At 37.8% G+C, this 13,880-nt stretch overlaps 1 protein-coding gene and 1 pseudogene across 4 annotated transcripts in view; one reads left to right on the top strand and one right to left on the bottom strand.

Moving 5' to 3' along the window:
* Rps6ka5 (ribosomal protein S6 kinase A5) overlaps nucleotides 1–13,880 on the top strand; it is a 166,235-nt gene that overhangs the window by 30,104 nt on the left and 122,251 nt on the right. The window lies entirely within an intron of this gene.
* LOC128110848 (60S ribosomal protein L29-like) lies at nucleotides 4,505–4,919 on the bottom strand (annotated as a pseudogene).

The following is a 13,880-nucleotide window of genomic DNA, read 5'->3' as shown; positions in this document are numbered from 1 at the left end:
TGGGAATGTATACTAAGTGCAGACTCGGGTCATGGAGAGCAAGGGGCAAGCAAGCACAGGACAACACCAGGAAGGAACCAGCTTGGGAGAGAATATGTGTGAGTCTGGAAGACTTTAAGTAAAAGAATAAGATGGTTGTACCTTAGAAAGCAGCTACAGTGTGGCAGATCAGCTGGAAAGAACTAAGGTGGAAGACAGCATACTGTGTGCTGATCTGTACAACAGTAAATGCTCAAATGACAAGGCTACATCAAGTTCCTGAAAGAAGGGAAAGAGAAGAAAAAGTAAATTCCTTAACTGTGTTACTTACCAATTCTGCACACGAAGAAAACACTGGGAATTACTAACATTCCTGGCTTCTGATTAGCTGCGCTACATTCAGTTCATTAAGCTGTCAGTGATAATCCTTAAGTGATTATCCTGAGATCTTATAAAATACTAGGGATTAAAAGTACTTCATTTATTAAAGTATTTTTTAGGTTGCAAGTTTTTGTAGCTTTGCTTTAGTAGCATGATTTAATAGCACATCATTTATTTACAACTTTATACATATGTTTAGATTTAGTGAACATAAACTCTACAAACTTAGAAAGATATGAAATGTATGTAGCATTTCAAAATAAAGATGGTCCATCAGCAGCAAATCATGTACTATAATGAAATTATTTGATATGTTGTACCTATTTTTTTTTTTTTTTTTTTTTTTTTTTTTTGGTTTTTCGAGACAGGGTTTCTCTGTGTAGCTTTGCGCCTTTCCTGGAACTCGCTTTGGAGACCAGGCTGGCCTCGAACTCACAGAGATCCGCCTGGCTCTGCCTCCCGAGTGCTGGGATTAAAGGCGTGCGCCACCACCGCCCGGCATGTTGTACCTATTTTAAGATACAACTTTATTTAAGAGAGCTGTACATTTAGTTACTGCATTTCCTGGCTATGTAATGTGACTGAACTTTAATACTTACAAAATTATTTTTAAAAAGATAATTTAGGGAGCAATACAGCAAATCAAAAGGAGTGTGTAGAGATTTTCAAGAGCCTTAGTTTTAAAGCTGCATTCTGTTGTTAGCTCATAAATTATTAACCATTTGATATGAGGATTACAGACAGTCATGCCTCAAATCTTAATCCAAAATAGATATACAACAGGTCTGCCCTATTTTCATAAGATAAAAGGTAGATTACTGAATCTATACTTTTAAAAAGGAACTATATAGAACGAATCTTGAAGAGTCTTATTAATAAAATCAAACCTGAGGCCAGTTATTGGGGTGAATGCTGGAAGATCAGAGAAACAAAACAAGCCACAGCTATCTCACCTCGCCAGTTCCTCAGCTGATCCTGTTTCCTCAGACTGGAAACCTCTGAGTCCTCATTCAGAATGAACCTCAGCTGAACTGCTGCTCCAAAGCCTGAAAGCTTAACCAGCCAAATGCTTCTAGTTTCTGGTCTTCACGCTGTTTTTGCCATCACTCCCTGGGATTAAAGGCGTGTGTCACCATCCCTGCTGTTTCCAATGTGGCCTTGAATTCACAGAGATCCAGAGGGATTTCTGCCTCTGGAATGCTAGGATTAAAGGCGTGTGCTACCACTGCCTAACCTCTATGTTTAATATTGTGGCTGTCCTGTTCTCTGACCCCAGATAAATTTATTAGGGTGCACAATATTTTGGGGAACACAATACCACCACAGAACTACTTGTTTTAAATAGGATAAGAAATGAATTTTTTTGTCTGAATTTGTCAAATGTTAATGGACTGGACATTGTTAATGTATATAATGGAGTTTTTTTGTCTGACTCTGTCAAATGTGAATGGACTAGACATTGTTAATGTAATTCTTGACTGTATATATTATATATACTTATTGTATATACTTTTTCTTATATTTGTTATAACTTTTTTTTACTTTAAACAAAAAGGGGGAAATGTGGTTGTGCACCCCAATAAACTTATCTGGAGGTCAGAGAACAGAACAGCCACTAGATTAAACATAGGTTTAGGCAGTGGTAGCACACGCCTTTAATCCTAGCATTTGGGAGGCAGAGATCTGGATCTCTGAGTTCAAAGCTACACTGGAAGCAACCAGGCATGGTGACACACGCCTTTAATCCCAGGAAGTGATGGCAGGAAGCAGAAAGATATATAAGGCATGAGGACCAGGAACGAGAGCTTTTTTTAAGCTTTTAGCAGTAGTTCAGCTGAGATCCATTTGGATGAGGATTCTGAGGAAACAAGATCAGCTGAGGAATTGGCAAGGTGAGGTTGGATGTGGCTTGTTCTGTTTCTCTGATCATTCAGTGTTCACCCCAATACCTGGCTCCAGGTTTGTTTTTGCTAATAAGACCTTTTAAGATTCATGCTACACTATTTACACTCAACACAGAATATCTTTTTAAATTCAGATTTTCATTTACAACAGAAGTTATACTTCAATATTTTGGCAAGTAAAAACTAGCTTTTTTTAAAAAAACAAATGATAAATTCATTCAAATAAGCCATGTATTCCAGCTTCTAAAATGCTACCAAAATTATTTTTATGTCTTTTGATATATTTTGAATTCTTTCATGCAAGATATAAGTTTTTAACAGTCTCAAGTAATGTTCCCCAGGATCAGATTTCAGTTTGAATATTTGAAAGTGTAGCAGCTCTTTGTTCATTTTTAGTTATAACCTCATGTTTCCATTCCAATTCTCTTGTCACCTCTGCACTCAATTTTATTGTGAGAAAATACTTTATCAACACCCTTCCCTTTTGCTATTTTCCAGACTACATGCTGGTAATAGCGCCAATTTGATTTCTATTGGCACTAAATGTAGCAACCTGAATCACATGTTAATTTGGAATAATTTGTGCTTACAGCTCTAAAACTTTGAAAGGGCTACTGACAGCTCATTTATTAACAATAATCCTACTTTAAAATGTTAATTTTAACTCACAGCAAATTATATAATCCAATGCTGTGAAAACCAGGGCCAAAAGAAACTAGATGTATAATATGTACCCTCCTTTTTACCTTAGTTTTACTGTCAACCAAATCCATGTTCTAACTTCAGAGAAAAAAGTCAAGTAGTGCTAGAGAGGAACTTAGAATTGGTAAAAAGCTATAGGCATAGGCACCCCCATTTTCCTATTTCAAACTCAGTATGAACCCTAAAACCACTTAAGCAGTGCTTGTAATTTTCTTACAAGATGTTAGCACAGTGCTGCCCTGCATTAATTTACAGGTCTTCGTATTTGTAAATACAGGTATAGTATACAATGGTCAATGAAAAAAAATGATCTTAAAAGAACTAAATTCCGCCGGGTGGTGGTGGCACACGCCTTTAATCCCAGCACTCGGGAGGCAGAGCCAGGCGGATCTCTGTGAGTTCGAGGCCAGCCTGGGCTACCAAGTGAGTTTCAGGAAAGGCACAAAGCTACACAGAGAAACCCTGTCTCGAAAAACCAAAAAAAAAACAAAAACAAAACTAAATTCCAAAGATGCAAAAGTAACTAGATAAATTGCACATTTACAAATTTTGATTAATTTATAATAGAAAAGAATCATGTATTTATTCACCTTTATTTATTTGCTTGTTGGTGTTTTGAGACAATGCCTCAAATAGTCCAGACTGTTCTTATAGCTGACATTGGCCTTGAACTCCAACTTCTCCTGGAGTTCCTCTCCAAGTGCTGAAATTACAAGCATGTAACACCATGTCCAACTGTTTCCCCCAATTTTAAACATTGTATCATGTTTGTCTTTTCTTATTTATATACACAGATTTATATTTAATACTATATTACTTTTTGGATCTAGAATACCCAGATAGTGGTCAAGCACTACTCTGGGTATGTCTTTGAGACTTGCTAGGTGAGAATAACACTTAAATTGATAGACTTCACAAAGGGAAAGCTGCATTCTGTTGTGAAATGGGAGTTGTATATTGAGCCAAGCAGGTGTTGAAGGTAAAGTTACATGAAGTGGCCTAAACGTCCGTATTTCTCATTCCTGCTATACTGCTCCCTGCCTATGCCTGTGGTCTTATGGAGAGTCCCTTATGGTTAGTTGACAGAGGAATAGAAAACTTAGGTATGGCTTGTAATGTTTCTGCATGAGACAAGGTACCACATCAGAGTGGGCATTTGCAACTTTACCATTTCTTTCCAAGACATCCCTTGGGAGCAGTAGTGAAGGGAACTCTTAGAAGTGGGGGACTCTTGAGCAGTGTATATGGATGTTTATTTGCTTAGAAGGAGCAATGATCAGACGGGTGATGCTACACTAGATTGTGGACTATATAGCCGTTATTCTGGCTAGTTAGTCAGGTTAGATGGAACACCATTAGAAAATGGCTAGAACTTCTTCCTCCTCCTCCTCCTCCTCCTCCTCCTCCTCCTCCTCTTCTTTTTTTAAACAGATCTTGCCTCAAGTTTATTTGTAAAAACAACATGGGGTCCTGATCATCTGCAAATAGTGTGTAGGTGTGTCACACCAGTCCATCTGTCTGGCATACAGAAATCTTTTCTATGGGGCCTTCACAGGGGCCTGGGCACCTTTGGGAGCCTGAGCTGGAGCTGAGGCCTCTGCCTTGGTTTGAGCCTTGGGCTTTGGTTGGCAGAACCTGTAACCCTTGGCCATGTAGCTTCTAATCTGATTCCCGAGCTTGGGGTGAGTGATGAAAGCAAGACGACTGAGCTTGCGCCTGGGGCCCTTTGGCATCTTGGGCTTAACCGCCTTGGCCTTCACAAGGGCCTTAATGGTTGTTGGCCTGCATTTTCTTCAGGCCTTTCTTGTTGTGCTTCTTGGCAAAGCACATGTTCCTCAGGAACTTGGGGTCCACCTCCTCAAGAGATTCCTATCTTTGTGATCATTTCTTGATACCATTTCTGTGCCATTTTCGGGATTGGTTGTGTGTGGTGTGGTTCTTGGACTTGGCCATGTTGGAACAGTAACCGGCGGCTCCCAAAGTCCCAGGGACCTTGGTTAGAACTTTTTAAGTGAGAAAAACCATGATGATATTTGTGTCATATATCAGTGCCCACCAAAAATTTGATCTGAACAGAAAAGGATATAATAATCAGAAGTACAATAATGTGCTCTTTAGACACTAGTTAGCTCTTTGTCTTGTCTCTCTGTAATGGCTCAAGAGACTAATGAACAAAATGGCTATGACAAAAAAGGATGGAGACCATACATGGGCTCAGTAACATGGATTTTTACTCATGGAGGCCAATCTGGCTACAGCTGATGCCAAGTATGCAATCTGCTTACAGCAGAGACTAACACTGAAGCCTAATATAGCAACATTATTCAGAGTGATAAGGAACTATCTTGTGGCAGTTTGACAACATTGAACTGCTTGTATCATGTAAGAGTCCGCATTTGTTCTTACTGTATTCTAGTTTCATTTTCATTGTGTTGACAGAAAGCCACTTAAGGGAGAAAGGGGTTTATTTCTGTGTACAGTTCAGAGTTACAGTCTGTCATTGTGGGAAGTCAAGTTAGGAACTTGAAACAGCTAATCCTATCACATCTGGTCTAGAGCAGAGAGAAGTGAATGCATGCACAGCTCACTGGCTTTCTTCTGCCCATTTGGATTTCTCCATTTGTAAATAGTTCGGGACCCCTGCCTAGGGAATGCTCAAGAATCCTTCTATTAAGAATCCTAAAAAAAGAAAAAAATCACCCTGAGTTAGGATGTCTTAGTCTTCACTCATTTGTTCCATCCTGCTGCCTTTGACTTCATCAGCACTTCTCTTTTATTGATGTTCTCTATTTTTGCTTAGGTTCAGGTGGTAGCTAGTTTTGTAACTGGTTTGTTTTTTGTTTGTTTTGTTTTGTTTTTGTCTCTTTCTGCTTCCTCATAACTCCAGGTAATGATCATGGTTTTGTGTGTGTGTGTGTGTGTGTGTGTGTGTGTGTGGTCTCGTCTCTTAAAGGTTTCTCTTATTTAAGTTTTAGCCATAGCCCTGTCTTTACAACTTTGTTCAGATGTTTGCATAGACTTTAGTTCCTCATCTAGAACAAACACAACGGCCCTTTGGGATGTTCTGCCATCATTTTAGAACCAATATTGAAACTCCAGGACTTCCTTTTTTATTCCTTGTTCTGCCAGTAACACTGCCATTCGAATACAAGACTTCTATTTCTTGTACTTTGCTGTGGGACCATGTAAATCTTTTGGGCTATAACAAATAGCTTAATTAGTCATTTGTAAACAGTATAACAATATAAATTTGTTTCTCACACTTCCAGAAGTCCAGGGTAGAATAGGTGTCTAGTAAGAGCGCTATATTGTAGGTAGCCACTCCTGCTATGTCCTTATATAGGTTCTTTCAAGCTCTTGTATAAGGATAATTATCTCACTTATGAGGGTAGAGCCCTAATCACTTCTCGAGAGAACCATCACATTTGGGATTAGCTTTCCACATTAAGTTTTTCAAAGGGATACAAATATTCAGCCCATAGCAGAAGCCAGTAGAGGAAAAATGGATGAGCAAGTAACTCTGTAGAAGAATATCAAGTCCCTTAGGTGTATGCCAAGGAGTGGGATAGCTGGGTTATGTTAGATGCTCTTCTAGCGTTTTTGAGACCTCTCCACACTGATTTCCATTGTGGCTGTACCTGTTTGCAGTCCCACCACAGGATTTCAGTGAATCTTTGGAAGTGGTGATCACGTGTGTTTGCTTTTTGTAGTCTTAGTATCTAAGGCAGGTGTTGTGTTGGAACTGAACACTACAGTGATTCTTGGATTCAGTCTTTCCTCCTCTTTCTAGTTTGTATTCAGGCCAGACTCTTACTCGACTATCTACAGTTTATTTCAGTAACCTCACCATCGTTCAGCATTGAGTTTTAGTTTGCTTCTAGCTCCACAGTATACTATTGCCAGAGTAATTTTTTTCTCAAGCATATTTTCATCATGTTAAAAGCTATTGTTACTTACAGATTTAATTAAAACCAATTAGTTGGACTTTCTAGGTATTGAATCAGCTAGTCTCATGGGCCCTTTTTTATATTATAAAAGTTTTCCATATAATATAGCTAATTAAAACAGCCCTCATCATCATCTATTAGGGAAATAATTACTTCTGCGTAGGTACTTTATTCTGGTATCTTTCTCACCTATAATTCCTCAGCCTTTCCCCAACCTCTTTTGTGGTACAGAGGGTTGAATCCAGGACCTCAGTGCATGCTAAACAAATAGTCTACCACTGAACTGTACCCCTTCAGACCCACCCCTACCCACTAGGAATTTGTGAACTTTCCTAAAATGAGTAGATGAGGGCCATTGTGGTTGATATATTGTGCACCCCAATAAACTTAACTGGGGGTCAGAGAACAGAACAGCCACTATGTTCAACATAGAGATTAGGCAATAGTAGCACATGCCTTTAATCCTAGCATTCCAGAGGCAGAGAGTGAGTTCAAGGCCATACTGGAAACAGCTAGGCATAGTGACACACACCTTTAATCACAGCACTTGAGATCTCATGTCTTGCTTGGGAAAGACACATCCCTTTAATCCCAGGAAATGATGTCAGGAAGCAGAAAGGTATATAAGGCTGAGGACCAGGAACTAGAGGCTTTTTAGGCTTTTAAGCTTTTAGGCTTTTAGCAGCAATTCAGCTGAGATCCATTGGGATGAGGACTCAGAGGCTTCCAGTTTGAGGAAACAGGATCGGCTGAGAAGTTGGCAAGGTGAGGTTAGCTGTGCCTTGCTCTACTTCTCTGATCTTTTCAGCATTCGCCCCAATATCTGGCTCCTGAGTGTTTTTATTAATAAGACCTTTTAAGATTTGTGTTACAGGCCATATATTGTCAGTGTTGACAAATAATGTCAACTTTCTGACCAGTTTTATATGATAATAATACTCTACATGTCATAGAGTCCATTAGCCTATTAATTTATAATTCTCATATAGTCATGCAAATTTAATAAGGATTAACTTAATTGAGTACCTCAGTCACATAGCATGAAACATTTGAAATGACTTCAGAAACATTATTCTTATTTCTACTTTAATTTGAATTAGCAAAAGCACATTTAAAAAAGTTAAGCCTCTTCTTAGCTTTAACGTAAGTGAATGTAATCAAATGGAAGTAATCAAATGATTTTAGCACATTTGATTACATGTGCTTAACAGAAACTGTGGCAACAGAATGAAAAATGTGTTTTTACTGATTGTTTTTCTCCATGAGAGTGGGTAGTTCTGAATTAAACATTTACAGCTTAAGAAAAAGATTATAGGTAATTGGGGGGTAGGAGGAGGGAGGACGGGGGAATCTGTGGCTGATATGTGAAATTACGTTAATTATAAAATAAAAATATTAAAGAAGATTATAGGTAATATGTATTGTAAATTATATTTGATAATTGAATTGTCTACAAAGTTGGATTAAGAAATTATTCATCAGTCATAGATTTGTGGCTGAAATATGCCATGAAGAATATGGTAAAAATCAGTGATAGTTATTTTTGGGGTATAGGGTTATGACATATTTTAAAGATCTACTTAATTTTTCTAACTTTTAGATTTATTTTTATGTATTATTGTTTGTGTGTGTGTATGCCATGTGCCTGAGGATACCAGAGAAGAGTGTCAGATCTCTTGGAGCTGGAGTTAATGGGTAGTTGTGAGCTCCCAACCATTAGTTATAGGTGCTGGGAACCAAACTCTGGTCCTCTTTAAAAGCAGTGCATGTTCTTAACTGCTGAGCCATCTCTCAGCCTTCAAGGTCTACTTTAGACCTACCTAATGTTACCTGTGTTTTTTGTTTGTTTGTTTGTTTGTTTTTTGTTTGTTGGTTGGTTAAACATTGATCCTGGATAATTTTAAAATAAAAATTATTTAAATATGGGGAGAAAATTTTTAAGAATTAGTGTTTTTAAAATTACATCAATTCTGATCTTATAACTATCAAGATGCTATTGGAGATAGCAAGTTCAGTTAGTCATGGGGAACTGACCTTGTGTAGTTGGTAGGAATTTCAAAGGTACATACCAGCCTTGATGAAAAATAATGTGGAAATTCCTCAAAAAATTAAAAATAGAATTACCATTAGCACTTCCACTTCCTCTAAGATTTTAGTCCATGTAAGAATTAAAAGCAGTCTCCATATATATATAGCTAAAAATATAAAAGTAACACACACGTTCATTGATAGATGAATTGTTTTTGTTTTCTTTTAGGGGGCCCTGCCACCCAGCTCCCAAATAAATCAGACACAGAGGCTTATTCTTAATTATAAATGTTTGGCCTTAGCTTGGCTTGTTTCTTGCCAACTTTCCTTAATGTATCCCGTCTGCCTTTTGCCTCCGGATTTTCCTTTTCTTTCTTCTGTAAATCTTACTCTTACTCCATGCTTGCTGTGTAGCTGGGTGGCTGGCCTCTGGAGTCCTCCTCCTTCTCTGGCTACTTCTTCTTTCCCAGATTTCTCCTTCTTTATATTTTCTCTGTCTGTCAGCCCCACCTATCCTTTCTCCTGCCTTGCTTTTGGCTGTTCAGTTCTTTATTAAACTATCAACTGTTCAGTTCTTTATTAAACTATCAGATGTTTTAGACAGGCAAAGTAACACAGCTTCACAGAGTTAATTAAACAAATGCAACATAAACAAAAGTAACACACCTTAAAATAATATTCTACAACATTTCCCCCTTTTTGTCTAAATAAAAATGAAAAATTTTAACTTTAACATAGTAAAACTATATACAACAAAAACAGTTATCAAGTAAGAATTTACAATATTCTGTCCATTTGTAGTTATCATAGTCAGAGAAAATAATGCATTATCTATCTTATCTTAGTGAATCCAAAGTTTTCCACCTAACTTACTTTCTATCATAACTGAGGAAAACTACAACTATAACTATCTAGTCTTCAACTCCATCAAAGAACCAGAAGAATGTAATATTATCTAACAACAGAGACATCTGCCTGAACAGTCAGCCAAAGTTCCTCTGCAGCATTGGGCATCCATCTTCAGCCTACAGGCCTAGAGTATCTGGCAGACTCTTTTATAAAGCAGGAATTTTGAAGGACTGTCCTGCCTTGTTGGCAGAGTTCAGCAGTCACTTTCCTGTGTATCCTGCAGAATATCTGGCAGACTCTTCTGTGAAGCAGGAATTTGGAAGTTCTGTTATGCCTTGTTTTGGCAAAGTTCAGTAGTCTTTTTTCCAGTGTGTCCTGCATGTCCAGTCTGCACAGCACATTGTCAGCAGTCAAAGGCAAGAACAGTTTCTTTGCCCAGTGGCTAACCTTACTACAATGAAAGCCAACTCCATAAAGAGTTTCTTCAATGCCCATCATCTTCTCTGAAGTAAATTGGTGCTGCCAGGAGCAGATGTGTCTCATTGTCTTGAAAAACTTTTAACAAAACATTTTAAATGCCATAATCTATAGGTCTTTGAAGTATTTGAAAACCATTTATCTATCTAAATATATCTCTATATGATCTGGAAAGCATACCTGCCTTATCTATAATATTGATTGTTATAAATGACTAACCACTAACCTGTTTCCTGATTATCCTATATAGTTTATAAAAACAGCTTTCAAAAACTGGAATTTTACCTTTTATTTTTAAATAAACTGCATAGGTACAATACCTTAAACAAGAATAGAAACATATATACAATATGTTGTAACAAAAATAATCTTCCATTTTTATCGATATACAAAAATCCTTTAAACAAGAGTAGAAACATCTATACAGTGTAATAAAAATAACTTTAAATTTGTATCAATATACTATCTTCCCATAAATGATAACATATCTAATAATCAAAAGCCTCCCACACCCCTCTTGGGAATGTGGACATTGTGTTCTCCAAACTGCTTCCTGCTGTCTGTGGATGAAGTATCTTTAGGGTCCCAGAGAGAAAATTTCAGATAATGGCCAAGTCCTGGGAAGACCAGCAGTAATCTTTGCTGATAGATATCACCTTTCAAGATTCAGGAGATCTCACCTGATCAAACCTGATCCATATTAACCCTGAAGGAATCCATAGCCTCTTATCTCCTGTAGGAACAAAACTCCAAAGCATTTTTTATTTCCATTTGACAAATATATTTTTTGACTTTTTAAAAGTTAAGGCATTCCTAAAGTATATAGGTGGATTTATTTCAACAGTCCCTCTTTCAATTCCAGGTCTCTTTGCAGCTGTCCTTTGCTCAGCAATATTCAAAAAATTCAAAATCAGCACAATAACGTACAGGATCCAGACTCCCTGTGTATTTCCTATCTTTCGTGGCCTTTTCTTTTATATTACTTTTTCTCTCTCTTTAAAGACTTTATTATTATTTTTAAACTATTTATTTCTTTCTATGACTATACCCTTTTTCTTTTAAACCTACACACATTGTTAAATACACTGTAACCTGTTGTAACCTGTTTAGAGTTTTTTCTGTCTGGACCTCTTTTATTGCGCATCTTCAGCCTTTTTTGACTGTATGAGCAAACCTTTAAACTGCTAACCTACACCTGGATCCTCACACCCTCCTTTCAGCTGACTCGGCCCGCTTCTTGGGTCATGAAAACCAAGGGTAAAACTCAGCTGGTCGGAGTTTTGTCTGACTAGGAACTGCATTCAGCCTTCTTAGAGCTCTAGAATGCCGATGCTTGCACTGTGGCAGGCATTTTTATTTAGAGTTTTGTTCCCATTTAATGTACTGACTGCTCAAGGGCTTGCCAGCAGGCAGAAACTCTTTCAGGACACATATCCTCTTTTTTTTTTTTTTTTTTTTTTTTTTTTTTTTTTTTTTTTTTTTTTTTTAAAAAAAAAAGCTTTCTCAGGCACTATGGAAATTCCAGTGCCACATTGGTACACCATAATGTTGTTTTTTTCTTACTCTTTGTCTCTCTGGGACCCTGCCACTCAGCTCCCAAATAAATCACACATGGAGACTTATTCTTAATTATGAATGCCCTGCCTTAGCTTGCCTTGTTTCTTGCCAACTTTTCTTTAAATTAAACTGTCTATCTTTTGCCTATGGGTTTTTACCCTTCTCTATTTCTGTAAACCTTTCTTTCTTACTCTGATGATGGTTGTATGGCTGGGTGACTTGACCTCTGGAGTCCTCCTCTTTCTCTGGCTACTTCTTCTATCAGTTTCTCCTTCTATAAATTTTCTCTTCCTGCCAGCCCCGCCTATCCTTTCTCCTGCCTTGCTATTGGCCATTCAGTTCTTTATTAGACCATCATGTGTTTTAAACAGGCACAGTAACTCAGCTTCACACAGTTAAACAAATGCAACATAAAAGTAACACACTCGCCGGGCGGTGGTGGTACACGCCTTTAATCCCAGCACTCGGGAGGCAGAGCCAGGTGGATCTCTGTGAGTTCGAGGCCAGCCTGGGCTACCAAGCGAGTCCCAGGAAAGGCGCAAAGCTACACAGAGAAACCCTGTCTCGAAAAACGGAAAAAAAAAAAAAAAAGTAACACACCCTAAAATAATATTCTCCCACAGTGACTGTATAAGCAGATGTAGTATATAGTGACATGCTATTTAGTTTTATAAAGGAAGAAAAATTTGATACATGCTTTAACATGGATGAAATTTAAGGACTTCATGCTTAGTGAAGTAAGCTAACTGCAGTAAGGTGTGTTCCCACTTAAATAAAGACACATGGAGTAGCCAAAATCATAGACAGAGAAAGTACAGAATTGGTTGTCAGGGGCAAGAGGGTTTGAAGAGTAGCTGCTTAATTGATCTTAGGGGTTTCAGTTTCACAAGATGGAAGTTACACAGGTGGTGACAGCTGTACAACAACATAATGCATATAATAACAGTGACCGGTGTGCTTAAAATGACTGTTGCATGGATTTTACCACGATAAAGACTGAAAAGACAGGCCAGTCACCCTTCCCAAACTGCGTGTGGCTGTATTAGAATATATTTATTAAATATAGACTGAGCTAAGAGAATTCAATTATGATGTAAAGAACTAATTTTCTCTCTTTCCCCCTTTCTCTCCCTTGGAGACAGGATTTGTTTGCAGGCCAGGCCAGTTTCAAAGTTGCAATCCTCCTACCTCACCTTCCTAGTGCTTGGGACTACAGACACATACTACGCCCTGCTTAGGAACTAATTCTTTTAAATCTATTATGTAATGTAAGATTTTTTCTTTAAGAATTGTTAATAAATCAAACTTTTTAAAGTGAATCACTTTAGTATTCATTAGAGTTTTGACATTTAAAAAAACATCATTTGATGTGCTTATGAAGAGATTAGTTAAATTCAGTTTCAAAAGTGATTACTGAGCCGGGTGGTAGTGACGCACACCTTTAATTCCAGCACTCGGGAGGCAGAGCCAGGCAGATCTCTGTGAGTTCGAGGCCAGCCTGGTCTACATAAGCGAGTTCCAGGAAAGGCACAAAGCTACACAGAGAAACCCTGTCTCAAAAGAACCCAAAAAAAAAAAAAAAAAAAAAGTGATAACTGAACCAAAGAGCATACATTTAAAGAAGAACACTAATCAAGAAGTGAAGGATTTTCAGCATGTTGTAATGAGAAAAATATTTGGTTAGACTTAGTTTGTGAAAGCATTAAAATTGTTTACACCTTTCTTTTCCTAAATAATCATTTAGATTAAGCTCAGTAATGTATTACTGCAAAAAGAATCTATAACTGCAGGGAGCTATGTGGAAGAAGAGGCAGAAAGTGTTTAAGAGCCAGATGGGATGGAAGACATCAAGGAAACAGGATATAGGACTGCCACACATAGGAACTTACAGAGACTATGGCCGCATGCACAGGACCAACACAGGTTCAAGCCAGACATTGATGTGGGTGAGGGGTGAGATCTGGGAAGAGATGGAGGAAGGGAAACTGTGATCAGAATATATTGTAGGAATTTTCAATCAAAAAATTCTATTTATTTATTTTTAGGCAGGCTCTCA

Source organism: Peromyscus californicus, unplaced genomic scaffold (genome assembly GCF_007827085.1).
Source record: "Peromyscus californicus insignis strain IS unplaced genomic scaffold, ASM782708v3 Scaffold_15__1_contigs__length_86483966, whole genome shotgun sequence".
NCBI lineage: Eukaryota > Metazoa > Chordata > Mammalia > Rodentia > Cricetidae > Peromyscus > Peromyscus californicus.
The sequence above is the reverse complement of the archived record's forward strand: the minus strand, read 5'-3'. Positions and strand labels throughout refer to the sequence as shown.